The following is a 27,048-nucleotide window of genomic DNA, read 5'->3' on the forward strand; positions in this document are numbered from 1 at the left end:
TGATGCATTATAGCTATTAGTAATACTGGTTGATTGTGGTCTCTATAATGTTATCCATTTATGTGTAGTTGTACATGTGTCAGCACAGGGATGATCTACAGTCATATTCCACAACGGGGTATGGCACTGCTGTGACACCATAGCTGTGACATATCTGGGATACAGTTGAACACATGTCACAGGTTTGTATAACAGTTATTGCCTGTGCCACATGGACAGGTGACCCGCTGGGATGTGTATAATCTGCAACCTGATGTAGACCCATCCACATACACGCACACTCTTACATGGCAACACTGGGACTAGACCCCTACCTAGGTATGTAGTAATACTGAAGTGTGTGGCTTTCATTGCACACACCACCCAGCGTTTAGGATGAGGTGTGCTCCAGGTTACATGTTACATGCAGAACATCCTCAGACATGTACAGTATGCTAATGGGGGATGTAATGAGTGTATATGAAAAATACATAGTGTGACATATCTTCATATACACATTAACAGACACATAGCTGGCAGACACACATCCGAGAGACCTGGCCTATCGCTGCTAACTAACTTGACCGTGTGTCCAATGTGTTACAGGTAGGCTGCACACAACACATGCATAACTGGCCTGGATTGTGGTATCAGTTACCTGTATGGTTGATGGTGACAGTGGTAACCATAACGTGGTACATGGGACATATACCGGGTGTGCCTTGGTGTAATGACAGTGTACATCGCACTCACATCCCCCAGTGGATATTGTACTCCCTGAAACCCATGATGACACTCTGACATACCCACCATCACACATTGGCCACGATTGTGATACAACCCATTGTATATTCCAACAGTGCTACTACAGGGATATGCATCTAATGCACATGCATAGTAAGGTGTTGCATTGTCATACCTTACCTATGGGCAGCAAAAACACTATCTGTACTACTGTGTGGTAATGGGCATTGTAATAGGAGTATGTGGCCTCGGAGTGCTGTACCTAAAGATATACGACATGCACACATACACACACTTGCCAGAACACAATGGGTATCCCATTCCTATCAACCTATTTGTACAACACTGTTGTGCTGGTACTGCAAGGCTGCAAGGCTCGTGTAGCCGGTATGGAGAGGAACTTAACAGGGTATATGTAATGTTCCATACAGCAGCAGCCACAACTGACTATGGCAATGGGTGTTGCGGTGATTGTGAAGGACCTCATGGAATTCCCAAGTACAGGTGTGCTAACACACAGACACTGCTATACTCAGTCATGCACACATACACATGTGTCAGTACTGGGGTGCATTACTGCAGGTAGTCATAGCTGTGTACCTAGCTATTGTCCAAGGAGAGATGGGTTGTGTAGGGGTTGTGTGTACAGTGGTATCCTGCCACCTGCCATGTGACAGCAGGCACTCTATTGACAGACACTACTGAGGTGACCCTCAGGGTGAGAGTGACATGCATCAGCCAATCCTCCAGGTGCCTCCTGCACATGGCCACTGAGGTGATCAAGTTGACATGTATGCAACATGCATTACAACACATGGTTAGTGTCTGTGATGGAGACCTGTACCCAAGCATGTTCTGTTGACTCTGGTAGTGTACTGGAGGTACCCATGGCATGTGGTATGTACAGGGTGTTATCTCCTATATGTGCCAGTTCTTACACAGCTGGGCAGGCATGTCAGTGTCAATCAAGCTTAGGTTACCTGTACATATCCCAGCTGGATACCTGCCATCTGCACATCTGTACAGGGACTGACAGTCATCAGCTTGGCAAGTAGCTATGCAGTAGGATAAATGTGTTGACAGATAGATGTTTGACAACAATATGTATGCCATAACTACATGTCATAAGCCCTCACTAACATGTGCTGTACAGACGGTAGTCTACAGTTTCATTCCACATGTTGGATTATTACCCAGTAGGGGTTATATACTGTGACACATATCACATACCAGGGATACAACAGGGAGGCCTCAGAGTCCAGTTATGCCTGCAGGTGTGCCTGTTGTCAGTACTACATTTAGCACTCTACTCTTGCCTGGGTAAGCACTGTCAACAGTAGTACCACCATGATACACTACATGCCATTGTGGCAGCATGTATCCTGGGCTACTACCTTTGTATGTAACACATTCACATGGATAGCAGTGCTGTACAGGCCTCAAATATGTCTGTGTCACACACATGACACTCACACCCATTGCTACTGTAATGACAGCACATAGGCACATGTATTGTACATGGCATTACATACACTTATTACAGATGTCATTACCCTGCTATGTATTAGACTGGGTGGTGTGAACTAGTTACCAGGGCTAAGCCATGCTTAGCAGGTATCAACATTACTGCAATAAAACAGCTAAGCTGATTTGCGCACTGGTAAGCAAAGCCTAAACTGTGTAAGCGCCCGTATGTTTACCAGTAGCTTAGCACCGCTTAGCTTCACACAAACCCATACAAACCTGCTTAAAGCTGCTCAAAACTGCTTTTACCACTCTGTATCTGACAGCTCTTGTTCTGCCCAGCAACAAAATGAACAGCCCTTGAACCCAGGACCCTGTACACTATAGTCACAACACTTAACCACTACTCCATGACCACTGTGAAAACAGCTGTTGTTTTTCCAATATATCTGTCAATACACATCTTGACTAGTATTAAAAAATTGCCTTTACTTCCACAGTTGTGTAGTACTTGTTATTAATATGACTGTTGCATCACATATGTTGTTTTATCATAATGTACACATAGCAGATACATAAGGTGAGATACATCTGGGAGGGTCTACACACCTGTGAGGTTTACACATGACAGGAATAAGGATATATATATATATATATACATATAATAGGTTGATATATGTCTACATGTACATACACATGTATATTTATACATATGTCTGTATACACATCTGTATAGTGCAACATATATATGGCCATGTGTACATTTCTTCATATATATATATATATATATATATATATATATATATATATATATATATATATATATATATGTGTGTGTGTGTGTGTAAATATATATATATATATATATATATATATATATATATATATATAGCTATATATATATGCATGCACATCCTATGTGTACAGATATGCCTATTTATGTAGATATATATGTAGATATCTATAACTATATGTGCATACATATATACTCTTATATACCTATTACTGTCAATAATGTAGATATGTAGATATCCATAAGTATTTGTGCATATGTATCTCTATCTGCATATGTGTAGACACATTGCTGTATATATGTATACATCTGAGTGTTTATATGTATATGTAAATATATATATATATATATATATATATATATATATATATATATATATATATATATATATATACATATACATGTATGTATGTCAATATGTATATGTGTATATATCTATATAGATATATACAGATATGTATATGGATATGTGGACAATTATATATACATATATGTTCACCATATGCCCTGAACATGGAGTGGAGCCCTACCTCATCCCCAATAATCCCAACTTCTTAGTGCAAGGGGATGTCAGGTATGTATTGCAGGCATATATGTAGACTATTGCTACTGTTATAGGGGTTGTCTTCACAGACATGTTGTTTATAGGTTCACAGGATGGTACTAGGCTATTGGCCCTCAGGCCTATACAAGCCTAGCCATAACAATTTCCTGGCTATTTCTTCCCACTCTATTTACTTCCCTGGGCCCCTGTCTAGCAGGGTGACTGACATGATCCCAGGGTGAATTTCCTTTCTCCCATCCAATCATCAGCATTCCTGTTGAAGAGGGCCAAAGAGGCACTCTGCTTGACATATATGGGCAGTCAATTCCAGAGTCTGGGGAGTCTCTGGATCAGGAACCTATCCCTCCAGCATGTTTTGTTTATTGTGATGACAAGGTTTAGATCTCTGGAGTGTGTGGCTCTGAGGGATTGTGATTTAAGTGTAGCATGTCCAACAGTTCTGGGTTTGACATGGCCTTGTATGTTAAGCAAAGATTACCTCAGTGTAAATGATATCTGACAGAGTATAGCTGGCGTTTTTTAAGGTGGTCAGCACAGGGCATCTGCTTTAGGCCTGTGATTCTATTAGTGAGGTATTTCTGTGACCTTTACAGTTGTTGCAGATGTCTTGAGAGGTACATACCAAATGGGGCGTTGTATTCTATAATGGGTCTAATGAGTACAGTGGGACAATAACTTCTTTTTCTCTGGATGAAAAGCCCTTAGTAAAGAGGTATGCCATATAGAAGGATTTCCTGACTGTTGTGGCAATTTGGTTATTGAAGGTGAGACCACTGTCCACCTGTGTCCCTAAATCGCTTATCACACTTTCGGTGTTTAGTGTACTGCCACCTATGTGGTAATTTATGGGTACATGTTTTTCCCAAATGGGATAACTATACATTTCTTGGCATTGAGCTAGAGCCCATGGCTCTGGCACCAAGCATCTGTTTCTGTAAGGCCCTTTTGTAGAGTATCCACATCATTTGAGGATTCAATAATGGCTCCCAGTTTGCAGTCATCTGTGACCTTTGTTAGCCAGAGTCCCTTAGTGTTGGCCTGTACTTCAGAGAAGTAGATGCCAAACAAGAGAGGTCCTAGGACTGAATCCTGAGGTACTCCACTTGTCACTTGTTTGGAGCTGGATTTGGAGTCAGCTACTTTTACAGTGTGGGTTCTGTCAGTAAGCCAGTTGGCAACCCATCGAGTGATGTAGGGATTAATTCCCAGCTTAGTAAGTTTATCTATGTTTCCAGAGTGGGGGATGGTGTCAAAGGCCTTGATGATGTCCAGATAGGCTGTGTGGACTGCCTTACCCTCATCCATGGCTCTGGAGACTGATTCGAAGAAGTCAATCAGGTTCAGGAGACAAGATCAGCCCTTCACAAACCCAAACTGGGTGGGGTCCAGTGTTTTAAGATTGCCAATGTCTTTGTTTATAAGTTCCATGAGAATACGTTCCATGGCCTTGCATATCAGGCTCGTCAGACTGATGGGGTGGTAGTTCCCAGGATCCAAGGGGGATCGCCCCCTAGTGGAGTGGGATACTTGTAGCTGTGTGCCACTCAGTGTGTGTGGGAGGTAACATCTGCTTTTAACAAGTACGCCAATAGCTACTGACAGACATCCTAAGGACATCATAGCACAGTAACACTGCTAGCACAGTAATGATACTGTTGACTACACCAGAGATATGGCCAATAAATGTGGACAGTCTGACACACTCTGGTCAGTCAAGAGGTATACACAGAACCTCTTAGTGCAAGGCATGTGGACCAAGCCTGACAATGTGGATGTTAACAGCTATGCAGATGGGTATATCACGTAAATACTGGTATACATTTGCCCCCATAGGTTATGCATTCACACACCCCTGTCTGTCCTGACACATAATAACTGCTGGTACTGAGGTGACATGGCCACATACTACCCACTAGTTAGTGACATACATTGGTATAGCATCCCACTGCTTTGTCTGACATACATGACTATTATGGTGACCTGGCACAAGTACATTTGGCAAGTATCTGGACATAATATCACGCTGGGTAAGTACACTAAGCTGCTAGACTGTAACAAAGCACTGTGGAGGCTACAGGCAGACTGCCACAACACTGGCCTACATTTCTTATGGGGGAATGCACATGTACCTGCATCTATAGCAGGCTCTACAGGCATGTCGCAGCACAGAGAAACAGACACCTGTGTAAAAGTGCATAACCACAACCGATATGAACACAGCCACAGCCACATATGGTAAGCTAGTGTAATAATACAGTATATGGACTATCTGATCAACACCATCCTCATATGTGCCACTCACACACTAACGCTACATATACTGGGCCACTACACAGTGTGGTCCAATGCCTGTCTGTAGTATAGGACATGTGTGTGTTTGGACTTACAAACATGTAAGCTGATAAGGTAACATACAGTGGAGCAGCATGTAACATCAGATAGAACAAGACCAAGAACTATGGCATCTACCACAGTCTGTACACTGGCCAAGGTACATATTCACAATACACACATTGTCGACAATCACCATAAGTACACAGACCTCAATACTGTACACACAACCACAGAATGCCCAGGTTATGTCCTCAAATATAACCCCTACTATACATAACGTGTAGCAGTCTGATATCTTACTGGCTTATTATCAGATATGATGTCAATAAATTATGGGGTACAGAACATATGCACCTCTTACTGGATGACATATGTACAAAGGTTGACAGAGTTATGGCTGGAGGCACAAACACAGAGCCAATATTCACATGTTGCTGTGATAACCTCATACATTTACTGTTGCAACAGGTTTTGTTGTGACATATGTCGTATGAGGGATATGAAGTCAGTAACTCTCATGGCTGTCACCACGTATTAATTGCAATCCTTACACTATGCTTCTGCAGTTCAAAGATAGGTGTTCTGTGAGCAACACAAGAAACAAAAGGAACCATACACTGCCCAGTCTGGATGACCCTATAGATCGGGGTTTCCTCAGAAACATAGCACTGTCATGACAGGTATTAAAACATGTAGACCAGCCATATCCACACACACCCTGTTAAGCCAACATTACTTCAAATGCAGAATAGCAACATTTATGTTCTGTAGTCATGTCAGGCACATCCCCCTCCTGTTTGTTGGCCTGTTTCCACAGTGTATGTTGTTAGAGGTACATCCCCAATCCATCTGAGATGCTGTTTGCCAAACACCAGATCTAGGTCGTGCTCACAATGAATGAACAGGCCCAACACCAACATGATGTTCCTAGATACTGGAGTGTGCTTCCATGCAATTGGCTATGGGAATGTTACCACAGCTGTTCCACATGCAATCAGCTAGAGGAGGGCTGCAATTCATGCAGAGGCCATCAGCTGATCATGAGCATCACTTACAAAACACATGCTGCTGCCTAAGCAAAGCAGGTGTAGTTATCCACATCCACCAGAGAGGGAGGGAGAGAGGCAGACAGAGGCACTGATAAGTCAGGGAGGGTGTGGTAGAGTAAAACCTAAGCATGTTTGTGTCACACATTTACCAGTACAGGGTATCAAACCCCTGACTGACTATGTATTGCTATCACATGTCTATGCAGGTTCAGCACCTTGGTACAGTGCTGGCAGAGGATCCCATACTTGTACATCCATCGACATGACATCATGGCCTTATCTTGCTGTGGCAATACCTCACAGCTGTACAGATTCACACAGGTTCCCCAGACACAGGGGTCATAAGTTAGAACATTACCCCTATTGTGGTGTATAGGCAGGTTTGTAGCCACCCATTTATGTGTTTGCAGCCAGGGATAGTGTGTGCACACAGCTGTGTGTTGGGCCTTGCTCATTCCATGCTGCCCATGCTCCCACCCCCCATTATTCTATCCTCTTCCTTACATTATGCACACATTCTCTGATACTTTTCCTAAGGTTATCACTCATCACAGCTGTGTTTTGGTGTTGGTCCACACTTCATGCAGTGGGACATGCTAGACATGTTACTGTGGTTTGCCCAAATGGCCTTGCCATATGCTTATGTGGAGTGTGATATGTTGTTATTTGGGTGTCCATGACATAACATGCATTGGCAGTATGTGTGAGACACAGGCCTTTGGCAGAGGCCTGTAGGCCATTTGGTGGTGATGCGGGTCAGCTGTGGCAGGCCGTTGCATTCTGTCTTTCCTACAATCCCAGACCGCCATACAGTATATTTGACTGGGGTGACAGTGTATGTGTTCTAGTTGTTCATGCCAATACTTTCTATCAGTATTGATCAGATGGTGTGGATGTTGGCAGGGTGCTCCCTACAGCTAGGGACACACCTGCATGGGACACCTGCACTGCATGCTACGTTCTTTCTCTAATGCCATATACAGGTGGGGGTCATATTGTACCCATTCTCAACAGCAAGGATACGACCAGAGAAGTACCTGTGGGTGGTGTTTGGGTAAGCTGGGTGCATGTGTGCTATGGACACTACTTGCATCTGATGCACAGATATGCATGGGGAATTCCAGTTATGCTGGCATATGCAGGTACATCAGCTGTTTCCCAATACATCAGTCCTATCACCTTTGTGATCTGCAAGTGTTCGGGCAGACGACACCAGTATTCCCTACTACAGGCCCAGATAATGTGATGCATACCTGTATGCACAATTCCAAGGGTGTGTCCATTTCACAGTTACACATTACATACTGTTTGTCTAGGGTACTTTCCCCTGTGTACTGCTTGTATATCTAGCCCAACAGCCATGCCATGTCAGTCTTCCAGATGGTGACACATATTGCCACCATACATTTACAATGGCTTACTGCTAGCATATGTTATACTGGTGGGAATTGTCTTTGGCACGGCAGTTGTGAGGACTTTGTCCTGTCATCAGCAGTAGTGGGCAATGGCCACCAGGTCATACCTTAACATGCATACATACTGACCACTCCCACACAATATGAAGCACACACCAACCTAACACACATATGCCTGCATATTGTACAAATGCTACAATCTATCCTGCTACCTTGGCCACTTCTGAGCATCTGTGCTCCACTGGTATTATACGTAGACATGCATGTTACTAAATTTCTACATAGGATTGGGGTGGGGCACACGTGACTGTTACTACATGTCTACATAGGATGGGGGGCACACCTGACTGTTACTACATTTCTACATAGGATTGGGGGGCACACCTGACTGTATTCTACATTGCTACACAGGAATGGGGGGCACACCTGACTGTTACTACATTTCTACATAGGATTGGAGGGCACACCTGACTGTTACTACATGTCTACATAGGATTGGGGGGCACACCTGACTGTTACTACATGTCTACATAGGATATGGGGGGCACACCTAACTGTTAAAATGTGTGTACATCATATTGAAGGGCACACCAAACCGTTACTACATTTCTAAATAGGATTGGGGGGCACACCTGACTGTTACTACATTTCTACACAGGATTGGGGGAGGGGGCACCTGACTGTTTCTACATTTCTACACAGGTGTGGGGGGGGCACACCTGACTGTTTCTACATTTCTATACAGGAGTGGGGGGTCACACCTGACTGTTACTACATTTCTACACAGGATTGGGGGAGGGGGCACCTGACTGTTTCTACATTTCTACACAGGCGTGGGAGGGCACACCTGACTGTTTCTACATTTCTACATAGGATTGGGGGGTACAACTGACACTTGTGCACATTTGCTATGACTGTACTGGTATGTCAAGTACTCCATTTCATTCTGCATTCTAACCTATCATGCTGACTAGAGGCATATCAGTATACTACAGGTCTTAGGTTTGATTGACCTACATATTAGTTTCTGACTTCCAACCCTTAAGAACTAACATCCCACTGCCTGACCTGATGTAGTCTATCTGTGTAGGCCTGGGGAGGAGGTTACCCATAGGCATCATTCAGAAGCCTTGGCACAGCCTTTGTTTGTGATTGTCTACATCTGTCCTGCTGGCTGAATCTGTTGTTGGGTATGTGAACCTCCATGACTGGCATGTGTGTGTGCCATATGGACACACGTGGGGCAGCACATTTCCTGCAGTGTTTTTTTTTCACCATGTGTAGTACTGGCTAGTATGGTGACACCAGTATTTGTTACAGATCTCATGCTGCCTCTATAGGTGTCTAATATCTGCTGGCATCCCATTCAGCCACCCAATTCCCTTGCATGCTCACATCCATACCATAGATACAAGTAACAACACATACTACTCCATTCGGCAATTGGTAAGGAGAGTGACTTACCTTATGGGTTTGCCGGTATTGAGGATGGTGCTGGAGGGCTGCCTATGTTGGATGCACATAGTACACTCCCTATACATGGTTGAACACAGGTAGTGTCATGTTTGGCATCCCTTTTACTGTATGTGCGAGTCAGAGAGAGGTGTCATTCCCTGGGTCCTTACTGTGTCAATGTATGTGCTATGGGTTGCCTCTTTGCCAAGGCCAGGGCATACTGGGCATGCCTCCATCTGTCAACTGGAGCAGGCTGAGGATGTTTCTCCTCTGAGCCACTCTGTGCCTGTGCAGGCCTTGGCATTGGTGGGGGGCTGTGTGGCCCTGCCCCGTGGTGTTCCTGCTGCAGCTGTTTCCGCAGGATCATATTGTGTATCATGGCACATACGATAACAATTTGGGTACATGTAGCTGGTGAGTACTGCAAGGCTCCACTGGATGTGTCCAGGCACTGGAACCATGACTTGAGCAACCCAAACACATGCTCTATTATGATTCTGGTCTGTGCATGTGCCTCATTATGGAGTTCTTGTTCAGGTGTGTGTGCATTTCTGATGGGTGTCATCAGCCATGGCTCCAGTGCGTAACCAGCATCCTCCACTAGGTGACCGTAAGGGATGTCCCCATTGGCAAATCTCTGGTACAGCTGCGTCAGATGCCAGATGTGGGAATCGTGATAGCTTCCAGGGAAGCTAGCACATACATTCATTATAATGCCCTGGGCATCACATATGACCTGGCAGTTGATGGAGGGGAAGGTCTTGCGGTTGATGTAGACCCTACCCTGCTCCCTGGGTGGTGCTTTACTGCATATATGTGTGCAGTCTATAGCACCCATCAGCTCAGGGTATTCTGCTATTTGGTGGAAGAGATGCATATTGCTGGCCAACACCTCACTGGGGTTGAGGAAATATATGTGCGCACAGGCATGTGCTGACATGGCATCCAGGAACTGGTGGAATACCCTGGATGCTGATGCCTGTGAGATCCCCATGATATCACCAGTTGGGCTTTGGGAGGTACCTGTGGCTAGTATTCCTAGGCCTCCACATACCTTGGTATCCACTGGGACGGGTTCCCCTCTGTTAGTTCTGCGTGTCAGGCATGGCCGGCACAGCTCAACAATTTGCTGTAGGAGGTCTCTGTCCACCATATAGTGCTCCACTATCTCCAGCTCACATTGCCCCTGGTAGGTTACCCTGGGTTGGAACACCCTTCTCCGTCTCCTCACTGTGGGTTGGTTGACAGCATTCTCATCCTCACCACCCTGAGCCTCTTCCACATGTTGATGTCTGATAACTGCTGCAGCCCCTATCATTTTGTTGTTTTTGTTTGTTAAAAGTTCTCTGCTTGTGTACACCGGTGGTGTAGCGTATGTGGGAAATACCAGAGGGAAAGGTGTTTGCATAGTTTATAGTAGTGTTCTGGGCTGGGCTGCTGCCTGTGTAATTGGCTGAATCTGATACATTTCACCTGCCAGCTATGCTAGTTCTCCTAGATTACCTTCCTGCTGCTGTTTTTCCCACCCATTGCCTTCCTGTTTAAGCCCGGGGGCATGCTGCACAAACACAATGGTCAAATGTGCACAGAGCTTCTATTTCCTGGTTTACTTTTTTTCCCTTTAAAACCCGGTGTGCGGAACACACACACGCTTAGACAATGTAAAGATTGCTAGGCAGCCTCAGACACACCCCCTTGCTTAGGTCTGCTAAGCTAATGGCAATCCACTTACAGTATGCCTGACACCCCCCATGATGTCAGCTAACTCCTATGCTTGCACCAAGCTATTCCTGCTGTTACACTGTTGTGTGCTGACTAGCATGCAGGGGAAATCTGTGATTCAGTATCATTCCCCTCATTTGCATAGGATTGCCTGCTGATGCATAGTTATAGGTCCCACACTGAGCCTCTCCCCTTAGCAACTACTATTCACTGGCCTTGTTGTCTTCTGCCTGCTATTGAGTATAATGGCAAAATAGTGATTTTGGTTAGAATGCTTATTTTAGTTTTTTTTCTTATTTTTCACCCGATCCCATTTGCGTGCCACTGCCCTATGCTTAAACAGACGAGATCGGCTAAAAAAAAAAAAAGTTGATTGTTTTATTTTTGCAACTGTTTTCCATGCCAATGGCCTTATACTTGGCCATTGGCATGCTTTCTACATAATATCCATCCTTTATTTGAAGCTGTCATGGCTCTGTTTTGTAGTTTCCAGAAATGTACTCCTTTACTGGTGGAGTACATTTCTGCAGATTACACTTGTTCTGTATGGCCGACTTCCAGCTTCCCGGATCACAAATTCACCTCATTTGCATGGATTTCTCCTACAAATGGGGTAATTTGCATACAGGGGCTGAGTCTGTGCAAGACTAGTGCAGGAGCGCTCGTGCATGTCCCTACAGCTTATTCCTTGATTGCACTGCAGACATATTGCCTGCTGGAGCTCCCGCACTAGTCCTGCACACGGTGCAGGGCTTGCTGAATCCGGGGAAGTGTTTTTCATTCTGGAATTTATGATTCTAGTTTTTTCAGGAGATTATCTTTTGTACCTTATTGGATGTCTCTTATTGTTCTAATTATATAGTGTGCTTAAATTTGAGGTATTAGTGCTTTTATTATTGTACAGCAGGTTTCATGTGTGCTATAGTCCTGATTGCTGTTGCTTTTTGCTTTTTTTTTATTGTTATGTAATATATTTGAGTTAGATATGTGTATTTATGGTGTTAGATACTATTTTTTAATTTTTGTATTGATTTACTGTATCTTTCTTCAGTGTCTCTGTGACATTTGTCTACAGCTAAATGACTTTTTAGGATGCTGGATTTTGAAGCTTGTGTGGAAATAAGGATGTGTAAATTAATACAAAGACCAGGTAGCCTGCAATAGCCATTTGTCATGAATGAAATGGGTTTGATGAATATGTACAAATTTCAAATTGCTGGAACCTGGGTTGTGAGAGACTGCCTTACATATTATCTGCAATTATACAGAGCTGAGTATATATCTTTTTGGTTATAGAGTTTAATTGTTGCTTAGATCTGTGTTGAAACTGTTGTCTCACTGTTCTGAGAGATTGATTGGCAAATATACAGAGCTGAGAATATTTTTTTGGTTTTAAAGTTTGTACTGTTAGTTTTTGCTTAGATCTCTGTTGAAACTGTTTTGTCCCACCCACCTACCCTCCCTGTTTTTGGTTTGTAGTTTAAATTTGGTGGCTTTTGCAATTGCCTGCCCCACTGTAGATTTGATCTGGGACACTCCCCCGTCCCATCTCTTTACCACATTCTACCTAATAAACTCTTTCTGCATTTGCGTTTAGTCCTTCTTAATTTAATTGCATTTTTAAAACTGTGTTTGGTCTAACATTGCTGCATACTCAAGTGTGCTAGCTTGCACTGCATGTGAATTGTTTTTTTACTACTGTTTTTGCTACTTTTCTGTAAAAAAAAAAAAAAAAAAAAACTGTAAGCCTGTTTCCTACCTTTCCTGTAACTAGTGTTCCAGATACAGATTTGCTGTATCCAGGACTGTATGTAACCTTCAAAGTCCACCAATCCTTTTTGTGTTGGAGGGAAGCCTTCTAGCTTATCGGTGGGAGTGGTAAGCACTAGGTAACCTGTCTACCACATAAGTAGTGGTTCTGGCCCAGAAATTGTAGTTATTGGCCGTTTGGGCAATCTCTTCCATCTCTCTCAACTTTCTGATTTGAAAGCCTGTATTTGCACTTGTTTCTGTCCTGTAACTCATCTAGTGCAGATACAGATTCTTAGTTTTAGCCCTTAAATTTGCTTGTTCATGCTCAGCACTTGTTCAGAACTTGTAAGCACTAAATAAGCTACTAATTACTATAGCACTCTATCTTCCTCATTACCTAGAGGAAAACAGTTTTTGTACTTACTTTTCTCACTTGCTTAGAGAAAAACAGCTCTTGTACTCACTTTCCTCACTTATCTATAGGAAAAACCCTGCAACTCTCTTTTTGCATGGTCTTGCGCACAGAGCAGCATCGGTTAGCGCCGGTTAGCTGGGGTATACTATTCCCGGCCCCACAAAGTCTGCGCTGTAAATTTTTTCTTAGAACTAGGTAAGCCTCAAAGTGCTTCAGATCAGCTGCTCTTATTGCAGCACTTGCAAAACAGAAATCAGCACTTGTCCTAATCTCCTAGACAGCACTATTATTCTCCAAATTTCCTAGCCAGCACTATTATAATATAGCATAAGACCCTTGATCGTCCGCAGGACTTAAGTTCAATTTACTCTTCAAAGCATGTCCAGAGGTCAGCTTCAGGTGTACTCTCCAGTTCATCTGGTGGTATTGGGCATCCTGAGGCAATGTCACAACTGCCTCATGTATACAGACAACCCTCTCCTCTTACCTCTAGACACAAACACTTGTGAGAGATGCAAATACACAGCCAGATTGGAGGCTAAGCGCTCTCAACCCATGACTGTAACAGACAGTCAAGAGGATAAGGTACACACTTGCATCACACCACCTGTCACACATGAATCTACAAAACAAGCACTGGCAAAACATATGCATAAATACACAAAAACATATTCGGAGGCACTAGGTACCAATCTGAAAAAGAAACAGTGCCCTCCAAAGCAGACAAGCAAGCAACCTGCACCCCCAAACACATGCAAGAAAACATATAATTCACCTCAGCAGTGTGCCTCACAACAGCCCTTAAGGCAAAACACCATACCTAACATGTTAATAATAGGAGACTCTATAGTAAGGCACACGGATGTTCCACTCACCAGGTTGAACAAGGAGAAGGTTACTGTCAGCTGCCTGTCGGGTGCTCGGATCCGCCACATAACACAGGCACTTAGGTCACTCCAGAACAAGTACAAGTATGGCGCTGTCATTGTACATGTTGGTGTGAATGATCTAAGATGTACCTCCCTGGACTACATGAAAAAGACATTGAGGAGCTCTCTGATCATATAGCCCAAGCTGGTATGACCCTGACCTTGAGTAGCATACTACCATCACCTAGAATGATACCACAATACAAAGACAAAATGATCAATTTCAACAATTGGCTAAGCTTCTGGTGTCATTCTAAGGGGATCCAGTGTCTGTCTGCCTGGGATGACATGATAGACAAGCCTCGCTGTTTTGTCAGAGATGGGTTGCACCTGTCACCCCAAGGTTTTCGAATACTGGCCAAGGCTCTTGCCATCCTCATAGTGCCTTTTTTAGGCAAGGCTCAAAGGACAAACCAACTACCACACCCAGCACAGGTAACCAAAAATTAAGGGTAATGCTACTCAACACCAGAAGTCTCAACCTCAAAATGCACACATTCGAGGCTCTCCTCAGCATGGAGAAAATCGATGTTTGTGCAGTGATGGAAACCTGGTTCAAGGCTCAAGAGAGCACTCCAGCACTGCCAGGTTACAATTCATATCATACCTTCCAGTTTCAGTTACCAGATCGCAGTACAAAGGGTGGAGGTGTATCCATATTCATCAAGGATACCCATATCTCCAGGTTAGTAGCGCAGCATGATGCCTCAGAGATAATCCATGCGCAACTATCAGCAGGCAAAACCACATTTCAAGTTGAAGCTGGTTTTAGATCGCCCACCATGTCCCTAGATGCTCAGTCTGCATTGCTTGAGACATTGGAAAATATAAAGGTCCTACCCAACACCATAATCTTGGGTGATTTCAACTACCCTGGTATAGACTTAGTGAACTACCAATGTTCCAACTCCTATGCTCAGCGATTCATAGAATTTATAAATTCAAATGCCCTTGAACAACTAGTATGTTCCCCCACTAGAGAGGACAACATATTGGATTTAATCATCACAAATATGAGCGCCCATTGTACCACACCCGTTATCACTCCCTCCTTGGTCAGATCCGACCACAAAGTGATAACCCTGCACATACTCACCCTCCACCTCCCCCAGTCAAAGAAACCATAGTCAAAAGCCTTTCCAAAGGAAACTTCAAACTACTTGCATCCGAAGTGGAAAGCTTCACTATTCCCTTGCAGAAGGATAATGATATCCAGGATGCAGAATCCTACACCAAGGCACTCTATATGCATCTTCAGGATTGCATGGACCGTGCTATCCCAAGTAAAACCAAGACTCCTTCCTCAAGCAAGAAGAAACCAGTCTGGTGGACCCCGGCCATAAGTAAACTTTACAATAAAAGGAGGAGACTTATACAAAAAAAGGCCAAATCTCAAGTAGAAATATCATCCCTGATCAGCATTAGTAAGAAAATGAGGCCCCTCATCAAGTCAACTAAAGCTAATTTTGAAAAGAAAGTTGCCAAGGATGCCAATGATAATCATAAGGTCTTCTATGGCTACGTCAAAAACCTAAATGGCAATGCTCAGGTCTGTTCTGAGCTAGTACAAAATGGAACAAAATACACTAACCCTTCTGACATGTCCAACATCTTGGCTGACAGGTTCAGTGCAAACCCCCCCCCACCACCACCACCTACAGGGCCTATTACCATTCCAGGGGATTGTGTAAGTCCAATTATTACTGATACATTGGTTAACAAGGCTCTATCTAAAGCTAAAAACACTGCCTCCATGGGACCAGATGGTGTCCCTGGCTGTGTCATACGTGAGCTCCAAAAGGAATTAACCCCGCATCTTAATACCCTGTTCAGTCTCAGCCTCTCCACAGGATATGTGCCCATAGAATGGCGCACGGCAATGGTGGTCCCGCTACACAGCTGAACCTGGGAACTACCGACCAATAAGCCTGAGCAGTCTGATCTGTAAGACTATGGAGCGAATCATTATGGAACTCATAAATGGAGAGCTTGGGAACCTCCAGTCGCTGGACCCCACACAGTTCGGCTTCGTCAAGGGCAGATCATGCCTCCTGAACCTGGTGGATTTCTTTGAGACAGTTACTCAGGCTATAGATAAAGGAAAGGAGGTACACACAGCTTACCTTGACCTTGCTAAAGCATTTGACACCATTCCCCATTCAGGTATTATTGATAAGCTCACCAGCCTGGGCATAAACCCTTACGTCACAAGATGGATCACAAACTGGCTCTCAGACAGATCCCATAAAGTAAGAGTAGCAGGATCTATGTCCGAATCCAGACCAGTAATGAGTGGTGTGCCTCAGGGCTCTGTCCTGGGGCCCCTCCTGTTTGGCATATACTTCTTAGAAGTACAGGCAAGCACGGAAGGGCTGTGGCTGACTAAGTTTGTGAACGACTGCAAACTGGGTGCTATAATAAGGTCTCCGGCCAACATAGAGATCCCTAGAAGGGCCTAAATTAGACTGATGTATGGTGTCAAAGCCATGGTCTCAAGCTAAATGCAAAAAATGCGTAATAATCCCCTTTGGAAAAAACAGAGTACCCACAAACTACAACATAGGAGGTAATACCCTGAAATCTGAAGAAGAAATAAGGGATCTAGGGACCCAAGTCGATAGTCAGCGTTCCTTTGATAGCCTTGTTGCCAAAGTGGTTAGAAAATCCTTCTATGTGTCCCATCTGATCACAAAAGGGTTTGCATCAAGATCTAAGGATGTAATGGTGCCCCTCTACTCTTCCCTCATCAGACCCATTATTGAGTACAATGCACCAATTGGAATGTACCTGGCTAGACATCTCCAGCAGCTGGAGAGACCACAGAGGTACCTAACCAAGAGGATTACTGGCCTCAAACAGTTGCCCTATGCAGCATGATTGAAAATGCTAAGACTGTTCTCTGTTGCATACCGCTTTCTCAGAGGTGATCTCTGTCTAACGTACAGAGCGATGTCCAACCCAGAATTGTTGAACATGCTCCATCTTGGCAAAACCAAATCTACTCGAGCTACACACTCTAGGGATATAAACCTCAGCACAACAATGAATAGAACATGCTGGAGGGATAGATTCCCTTCACGGAGACTTCCCTTACTATGGAACATGGTCCCGATCTACATAAGACAGAGCCCCTCACTATCACTCTTCAAGAGGAGCCTTGATAAGTGGATGGGTAACAGAAAGATCACACCGGGGATCACACCAACAACACTACTAGATAGGGGCCAAGGGTACTAGCTGCTAGTACAAGGGTCTAGGGAACTACTAAAGGGGCGGTGAATACCGCACAATGTGGCTGGGATAATATATGCCTTCGGGCAGATAGCTCAGTACCAACCTATGAACCTATGTAGCTAGCATTCTGGTTACTTTTCTTTGCCCATTTTATAACTTCCAATATCTGCCATCTTAGTTTGAAAATATGAGTGGCTAGGAAGAAAGTACTACAAGTTTATGAGTTATAGCTTCAAAAATTACATTTTTAGCAGTATCTGTTTTATGCAGATATCTATATGACATTTCAGCTAGTATGCAGAAAACACTATGGTGAAGAAAAAAATAACTACTTTAAATGAAAACAGGAGTCCATGTAGCATTTCTCTAGGCAAAACTTGACAGATATCTCATAAAACTCTGATTTTAACACAGACACCTTTTTCATAAGTAAAAGCGCATACTATAGCAATATAAAATCTAGTTAATGTTGCAGTTATTTGCAAGAGTTTTGCAGAAAGCCAAGCAATTTTATAAACCATTTATGCATAAATACAAAAAAGTACTGATATGCTTGGCAAATGATTTTCTGCATGAAAAAGAATTTCCTAAACAGTTGTTTTAGTGTACATTGTCCTGTTTTCATAAAAAACACGACAAGCAATATTATTATTATTACTGTAACAATTAGATATGTGGGAAAGTTATATTTTCAGTAATGACAGATATAATATCGGCCTGTAATAATTTGAATATGCATATTCATATAGAATTATTGATAGTTTTAATTACACCTTAGGAGACTTGTGGTTTCACACATTCCCTGTAGGCCAGTTTTGAGAAAGCTAATCTTAAAACACAGTGGGAGGAAATTCAATAAAGCCTACATGTAGAATTTCTCCATGTGGACATAGTGGCAATGCTCCAACATGGAACATGGCTGCCGAGCGATTCAGTAAACAGAGTGGAGGGCTGTGCATAAGCGTGCAGACACAGAAGAGTCTATGGAATGCAAATCACCTCATAAGCTGGTAAAATCCATGCAAATTAGGTTGATTTGTGATACAATAAGCAGAAAGGCACCCGTGTCTTGGTGTAAGAAATGTACTCAGATAGAAACAGTGTACCGGACTGTAAAATTTAAACAGAGGCGGTAAATTTATTTATTTTTTTATTTATTTTACATTTGTTGACCGGGCTAGTCTAACTGGATATATGTCCATTTTCAGTAGAGGCCCGGGGAGAAAAGCTCCAGGACAATAACAAATAAAAAAGTAAAATAGTGTAGAATAAAATAAAGTTTACATAGAGAAAAAAATATTGATATACATTTTGGTACACACTGGTTAGTAATTATTTACAAAAATATCAAACACACTGGTAAGTAACTAATTACAATACATCAAAGACAATGGTTTAAAAAAGAGTACTATTTACAAAATTATAGGATACGACATTTATAAAGAGTCAATCATAGTAGCTTACAAGTAAACAGTTCTACTTACAAATGAAATAAGAACAACAGTGTCAAGAGGGATAAGTAGAGGGAAAATTAGTAGAGTTAATCAGCTAGTCAGGGTTGTTGCAAGGGCATAGCCATTTTGTTCTGAGGAATATTTTCAGTTTTTGTTTGAAGAGGGGTAGAGAAGGAAGAGAAGTTAGGACAGTAGGTAGAAAATTCCAGTTTTTCCCAGTAGTGTTTGAGAACAGAGAGTCACCTGCCAAGTTGTTTGACTTACTAATGTTAACTAACAATTTATTTGATGAACGTAAATTAGTAAGATTTTCATAGGGGGTAATGATGTTTGAAAGTATTGGAGTATTATTTGGGTGGTAGAGGATCTTATGTGCAATGATAAGTTGACTATATTGAAGCTGATTATGTAGCTCAAGCCATCCTAGTTGTTTTAGATTCTCACAGTGATGGGTTCCATAGGGATTACCAGTGGCAAATCTTGCAATAGTGTTATAGGATGTAGCTAGTTTGAAACAATTATGTTTTGACAGATTAGTATAGATTGGTGAGGCATAAAGTAGTGTTGAGATTAGATGGGAGTGGGCAATAGTAGATCTTGCTATAGGAGTGAGGAAGGATTTGACTCTATATAGGGAGCCCATTTTTCTGTTGACTGTTTTTATAGTGTTATTAATATGGGAGTTGAAGTTGAGGTTGTTGTCAATAGTAATTCCTAGGAGCTTGGTGGTAGCATCAGGGGTTATGACGGTACCATTGTTAGAAGTAACAGAGAAATCTAAAGGTATATGCTTCCGGGTAGGGGTAAAAAGCAGGAGCTTAGTTTTTTTTGGATTCAGGAGGAGGCATTGTTTTAAGAACCGTGATTCTACTGTGTTAAACATTTCCTGAGTTAAGGACTGTAGTTCTGATGAAGATTTGGCTGTGCAGATTATTGTTGAATCATCTGCATATTGTATACAGGTTGCATAAATCTTCCAAAAAAGGGTGGATATGGCACTGTAGGCATGCAAATGGCCACAACTATGGCCAGTAAGTTCAGAAAGCAATGCAAGACATTAAATGCAGGGACACGCAAAAGTGCTTTTATAGCAAAAAAAAAAAATGAAAAGTGTAAAAAATGAAAATTAGACATTTGCAGAAATATTGCATTATAGTGCCCATCATGCAGAGTCTTACAATGGCAGGTGTCAGTGGTTGCTATGGAGGCAAGCCCTGGAGTAATGAAGTATCCAGGGTATACTCAGTTAGCTGTATGTAAATGAGCTGGAGATACTGAATAGCAAAAAGGGCTATGGTGTTCACAGATACAACCTGTGGTAGGGCTAGAACCATGTAGGTAGTAGGGCAACAGGTAGCTGACATCAAAAGGGGGTGTATCACTCTATGCTTAAGCAGATGGGTGCTCAGTGGTGCCAGTTTGTGCTTAGCTAAGCACAGTTAAGCAAGGGGGTGTCTGATGCTGCTGAGCTGTGTTTAGCCCCACGGCACCTATTTTAGCTGGTTTAAGAAATGCTGAGCATGCCTGTGCCTGGTAGAGTGCCAAACTGCTGAGCACTGTTTGCACTAGCGCTGCGGGTTTTCACTGTGCACCGCACTGCTTAACAGTGAAAGAATTAGGAAAAAAAATAGCCTGGGATAGTCAATCACATAGACATGACTGATAAGCCCTGTTCAACAGACACTGGCCCATTCAAACCCCCGATGTTATACCTATCAGCTGGAATGCAGCATTTTGAGCCAATCACACAGGCTGCATCTGCAGCACACCTCAATAATGTATGCATACACCCTACAATCTGATTTTCCCACATAATCTGCACCATTGGAATACATTCTTGGAAATTTTAACTGACAAAATGCTAGGGGCTGCTGCTCCTGCTCTGCTTCATCTGTATGAGCTTCAGACTGAGGTCAGTGGTGATGCTGATGCTAACCATAGGCCTAGACTGAGAAGCAGAAGAGTGTTCAGGCCTAAGGTAACCTTCCAGGAGATACATGAGCTGGAGATAGTAGAGTGCTACAAGGTGGACAGAGACACACTACAAGAGCTCAACAAAGTTTGCCGCCCTCAACTCAGACCCAGCGCCAACAGAAGGTAACCCATCCCAGTGGAAATAAAGGTATGTTTAGCCCTAAGAATACTAGCTACAGGTACTTTTCAAAGACCTACTAGGGACATAATGGGGGTCTCACAGGCATCTGCAGCCAGGGCACTCCACTAATTCCTGGATGCCTTGCAAGCACATGCCAGTGAGCACATTTATTTACCCTGCACCCCTGAGGAGAGGTTCAGCAATATGTATCTCTTCCACCATGTAGCACGCTACCCTAACATACTGGGTGCCATAGACTGCACTCATGTGCACATCAAAGCACCACCCCAGAGGGTAGGGTCTATGGCAACCACAAGGGGTATCACTCCATCATCTGCCAGGTTGTGGGCAATGCCTAGGGCATTATCATGAATGTGTGTGCTGGCAGCCCTGGCAGCTGTCATGATTCCCACATTTGGCATGCCTCACAGCTGTACCAGATGTTTGCCAGGGAGGACAACCCATATGGCCATCTACAGGGGGATGCTGGATACGTACTGGAACCATGGATGATGGCACCCTTCAGAAATGCACATACACCTACTGAAGAATGCCATGATGAGGCACATGCACAAACTAGGAACATCACAGAGCATGTGTTTGGGCTGTTTAAGTCATGGTTCCTCTACCTCGATATATCTGGTGGAGCCCTGCAGTACTCTACAGCCACATGTGCACACATGTTCACAGGATGTGCCATGCTACATAATATGAACCTGTGGAAACAGCTGAAGCAGGAACATCACAGAGAAGGGGCACACAGCCCCACACCAGTGCCAAAGTCTTCACAACCACAGGGGGACTCAGAGAAGGAACCCCATAAGCCTGCCCCTGTAGGCAGATGCAGGCATGCCCAGTATGCCCTGGCCTTGGCAAAGAGGTAATGCATAGAACATGCACTGACAACCTAGGGTCCTTGGCACTGACATCTCAATCCGACTCACATACATAGTAAAAAGGATGCCAGCCACACCACACAAACTGTACCTTACCATGTATTGGCTGTGTACTGTGTGCATCAGACAAAGAAAGCCCTGAAGCACTGTTATCTCAACTGCTGCAGGTAAAAGGTAAATCACTCTTCTGTACAACAAATGAATGGGGTGGTAGACTGTGGTACCATATGTATGGATCTGCTGCATGTATGCAATGGAATAGATAGGGCTACCGGCATAGCTGCAGACAACTGACAGCTGTGTGGACAACAGGAACTCTCTGCCCAATACTGGCCAACCCATAATATACAGAAGGCCCCAAGCCAGCAAAACCTACTGCACTATGCTAGGGAGTTACAAACAGCAGGGCCACAGGACAGATGCTTGACTGTCAATGCCAGATTACCCTACCCCCAACACACCTGTGTTCCCATACAACTGCAGTAACAGTATGTTTGCAAAGTAATAGCAGCAGACCACACAATCCCTGGACTGTCCCAATCAAACTGGTCAAAACGAAAAAGAAAAACTGCAGCAAACTGCATTCGATTACAAATAAAATAAAACAAAAAACGAGCAGCAGAAATGTTTGTTGATTTAATAGGTATAAAAAGCAAAGCTTTCGGGTTTCCCCTTCCTCAATGCATAAAAGCATGATTTCAAAACCATTCTTTAAATATACACATCTGACACAGCCAACCAATAATAAAGACAAGACAATTAATAAATTAGATAAATTAGATAGTCAATTAGTCAATACAGGAATGTAAATCACTGCTACATCATTTCCTTTTTTTGCAGAACCGGTTTTAAATTTACTGCCCCATTCAGACCTGGAGTTTTATCCAAATTCAACTCTAAAATCCCAACAAACTTAGCATTTTCCAACTTGTTGTTCATATGAGGAAGGGGAAACCCAAAAGCTTTGCTTTTTATATTGCTTTTTATACCTATTAAATCAACAAACGTTTCTGCTGCTTGTTTTTTTTTATTTTATCCAATTAAACTGGTGACATGTACCATTTCCCCAATATGCAGGGGTCAATGTACTATGTATGTCTGTGGTTGATAGTGTCAGGAAGTAAACTGCACTGTCTGGTGCCTGTTGTGGCTTAGTGGGCTAGGTATATTACTATGGTTGATAGGGTACATGGTTTGAAACTTGCTATGTCTACTGTTTTGCAAATGAGTTACACCTATGGTAAGAATTCTACAGACTGTCCATATGTTAGTATTTGTTACTGCAAGAAAGCTGGGCAAAGACAGAGACAATGGAGGGACAGGGGCCACAGATATGGACAGTATACAGCTCTGAGTAACCTGGACAGTGGGTAGAAGAACAGCATGTTGCAACAAGTCAGTGTAGCACCAGGATATAAAGATTGTCACATAATTGTGTCAGTACTTAAAACAAGTCAGTGGGCGCCATCCATACCTCACAAATGTACAGAATTTTGCAGAATGTCCACATTTATGCCTCATATATCTGTTCTGTTTGTCATAACGTTGCAGATTTCTGGCAAACTATTGGCAAATCATTAAAGGTTGCTGTGAGAAAATAATGAGAGACAGTTGAGATGCAGACTTCATACCCATCAGAAAATGCATGCGAATCCAAAACCATTCTACCAACTGTCTACATTTGTAAGAGTGATATTAAAATTTTGTCCCCATGTCCGGGCCTGTGTCCCACCATTATATATGGCCCTGTCCAGATTTTTGGCTGTTAAGAGTTTAAGATGTATGGGCAACATGTAGCCTTATAATAATAGTACAGCACAAACCATCTGAGGACCAGAGCGGACGTATGGGGCACAATGCTGGACAACCTGCAAACATGTACAGTCTGGGGTGTGAAGTCTGTAACCCTGTGTGTGGTGTTACATGCCTATAGCTACATAGAGCAGCAACTGTGGACAAAGCCATGAACTGGAGCAGGGCAGGACAAAGGCCCACATATAAAGGGCAGGAGGAACTACTGGCCACACAAATGTAGAAAGTGCAGAATAGAACAGTCCATGCAGCAGCATGGGTTCCCTGCAGTGTATGGAGTTGGTAACCCAAATGTCTGTCAGTGGTTCCTCACATCATTGTTTAATAATCTGCTACTGATGTACCAAAAAATCACAGTGCTATGTAAAATGTACCAGACATATTATGCAAAACTCTGTTCAGTCCAATACACTCTGTACACACCCTAGATATGGGTCAGATATTATGAACAGCACACAGCCAGGAAATCCCTCAGGCATTATATCAGGGAGGTGATGGACTGTTTAATCAGGTTCAGCAGACAATTGGCTATAACACATAAAATCCTGTACTGGAGTACAGGTAGGTCTGGCCTGGAGTCCCACTATAAGTATTGATGGTCACAGTGGGCATGTTCCTACACTTAGCTAATATCAGCCCATGTCTGAACCTACATCTGACTATAGAACTGTGATGTCCATATATCTCTGTGCATACAGACAGCTATGTATACCTTAACTGTCTCTCACTATTTCCATTAGACATGATTACCCTTATCTATCCGTATGTGGCATATATAAGATATATCAGGATCTGTTGAGTTTAATATAGATGCATCTATATAGGTAACATATATATACATATATATATATATATATATATATATATATATATATATATATATATATATATATATACATACATATGTGTGTGTGTGTGTGTATACATACATATATATATATATATATATATATATATATATATATATATATATATATATCATATATAGAGAGGCATACAGAGGGCTGAGAGAGAGAGAGCTCCAGAAAGGCATAGAGTGATGTAGTGCTGCAGCCACTTGTATACCCATTGTAATCAGTGGTACATGCAAATAGTACAATGAGCTCTAGAGTGTAATAGCAGGTAGGTAGGGGTTCTAATCTCACATAAGCCACCTTATGTATTTTTGTATGCATTCCATATACAGCAGAATGCACACACCCAACAGGCCTGTGTCTGTGCAATGGTCAGTGCCTGTGCAATGGTCACTTATTTTATGACCCTGTGACTAGTGTCCTCCACAACAGTGGCCTCCCTGTCAGCAGCTACTGATGTCATTCACCCCAACAGCAGTGGCAGACACTACCCAAATGGATAAGCTCCATGGCGCATGCGATTACTATGTAGCATTGTAGTGTATACAGTTAGGTAGTAGTTCTAATCCCAGCAAATGCAACTCAGTGGGTATGTGTGTGTAAGTATATCCCCTTGCTGCTGTGTGTATTTCTTGCCTATGTATGTGCAATGCCAATACATTTTAAGGTCTGTGCCTATCTGTGAACCCCCCATTGGCCTACTTTACAGGCCCTGCTGATGTCATCCACCTTAGATGCACAGTTACACATGCCCCAGACACATAAGCTCTGTGCCACATACCATAAGTACGTAACACTATAGTGTGCACAGCTAGATAGGTAGTGGATCTAATCCCAACAATGGCAACTCAGTGTTTGTGTGTTTGTGTAAGTATATCCTCCTGTAGCTGTGTGTATGTGTTGCCTATGTGTGTGCAATGCCAATGCCTTTTAAGGCCTGTTAGCGCCCCTCCCCCCTCCATTGGATTACTGTACAGGGCCTGCTGGTGTCATTCACCTTAGTTACACAATTAAACACGCTATTGGCACATAAGCTCAGTGGTGCATGTGATACGCATGTAACATTATAGTAAATATAACTAAATAGGTAGGAGTTCTAATTTTGTAACTGGTGACTGTGTGTGTGAAGCAAACTTGCTGCAGTATTGTGGTTGCCATGTGTGTGTGTGTGTGTGTGTACGTATATCCCCTTGCAGAAGTTTGACTGTGTTAGGGCCAACACCTGTCCTACCATGCAGGTTGTAGTCTATGTTTGGCCGGATGTGTCCTGTGAAAACAACTACAACAATACTGAAGTCCCAAGAGTGTAGGCCAACAAACATTTCCTACATGTGTGTAATAGTTGAGTAAAGCAGTTATTTTACATCAGAAACACCTGAATATTCTGAGAAATAGCATAATCTAGGGAAATGCTACAAAAATAAGATGCCATACTGGCAAACCAAGAGACGTCCTGTCCTTTGCACTTGCCATGGGTATGGTTTGTCGTGCCAACTCTCACGATACTACAAGAAGTGTCCCACATTGGGCATTTGTTAAGGTGGCTACCCTACTCTGTGTTGCCTGTGTGTGTGCAGTATGTATACATGTTGAGGGCCTGTGAGTAGCCGCTGCCCCTAAATAACCCACATGTATTTAGGCATGAATGCTAACTGCCACCACCCACATTGGTAGGTACTGACTAAGGCTGTGGCAACTGTAAGTTGTGTGCTGTCTGTCATTGACCCACCAAATGATGTTAACACACTGCAACAGGGTCTTACATTGGGTGCAGACTGGTGCCAAGGTCCTGGCCTCGATCTAAATGCAGAAAACAGTACATCATACTATACAGCAAGGACAAGGCCCCACTGTTTGCCACATCATTGGCAACCCCATAAACACACAGCCTTTGTTGAGAGATTTGGGTACTCAGTTTGATAACAATGTTGCATTCAACCATCATGTAGTGGCAGTGGTCAGAAAGGCCTTGTATGTGTTTCAACTCAAAGGTAAAGGGAGTGCATCCAGAAAAAAGATGGGCATTACCTGTGTATAGTCCTCAGTCATTAGAACAACAATTTAGTACACTGGCCTGTTTGATATGT

The sequence above is a fragment of the Protopterus annectens genome, chromosome 11.part0, assembly GCF_019279795.1.
Source record: "Protopterus annectens isolate FY-2018-M chromosome 11.part0, PAN1.0, whole genome shotgun sequence".
NCBI classification, from domain to species: Eukaryota; Metazoa; Chordata; order Ceratodontiformes; family Protopteridae; genus Protopterus; species Protopterus annectens.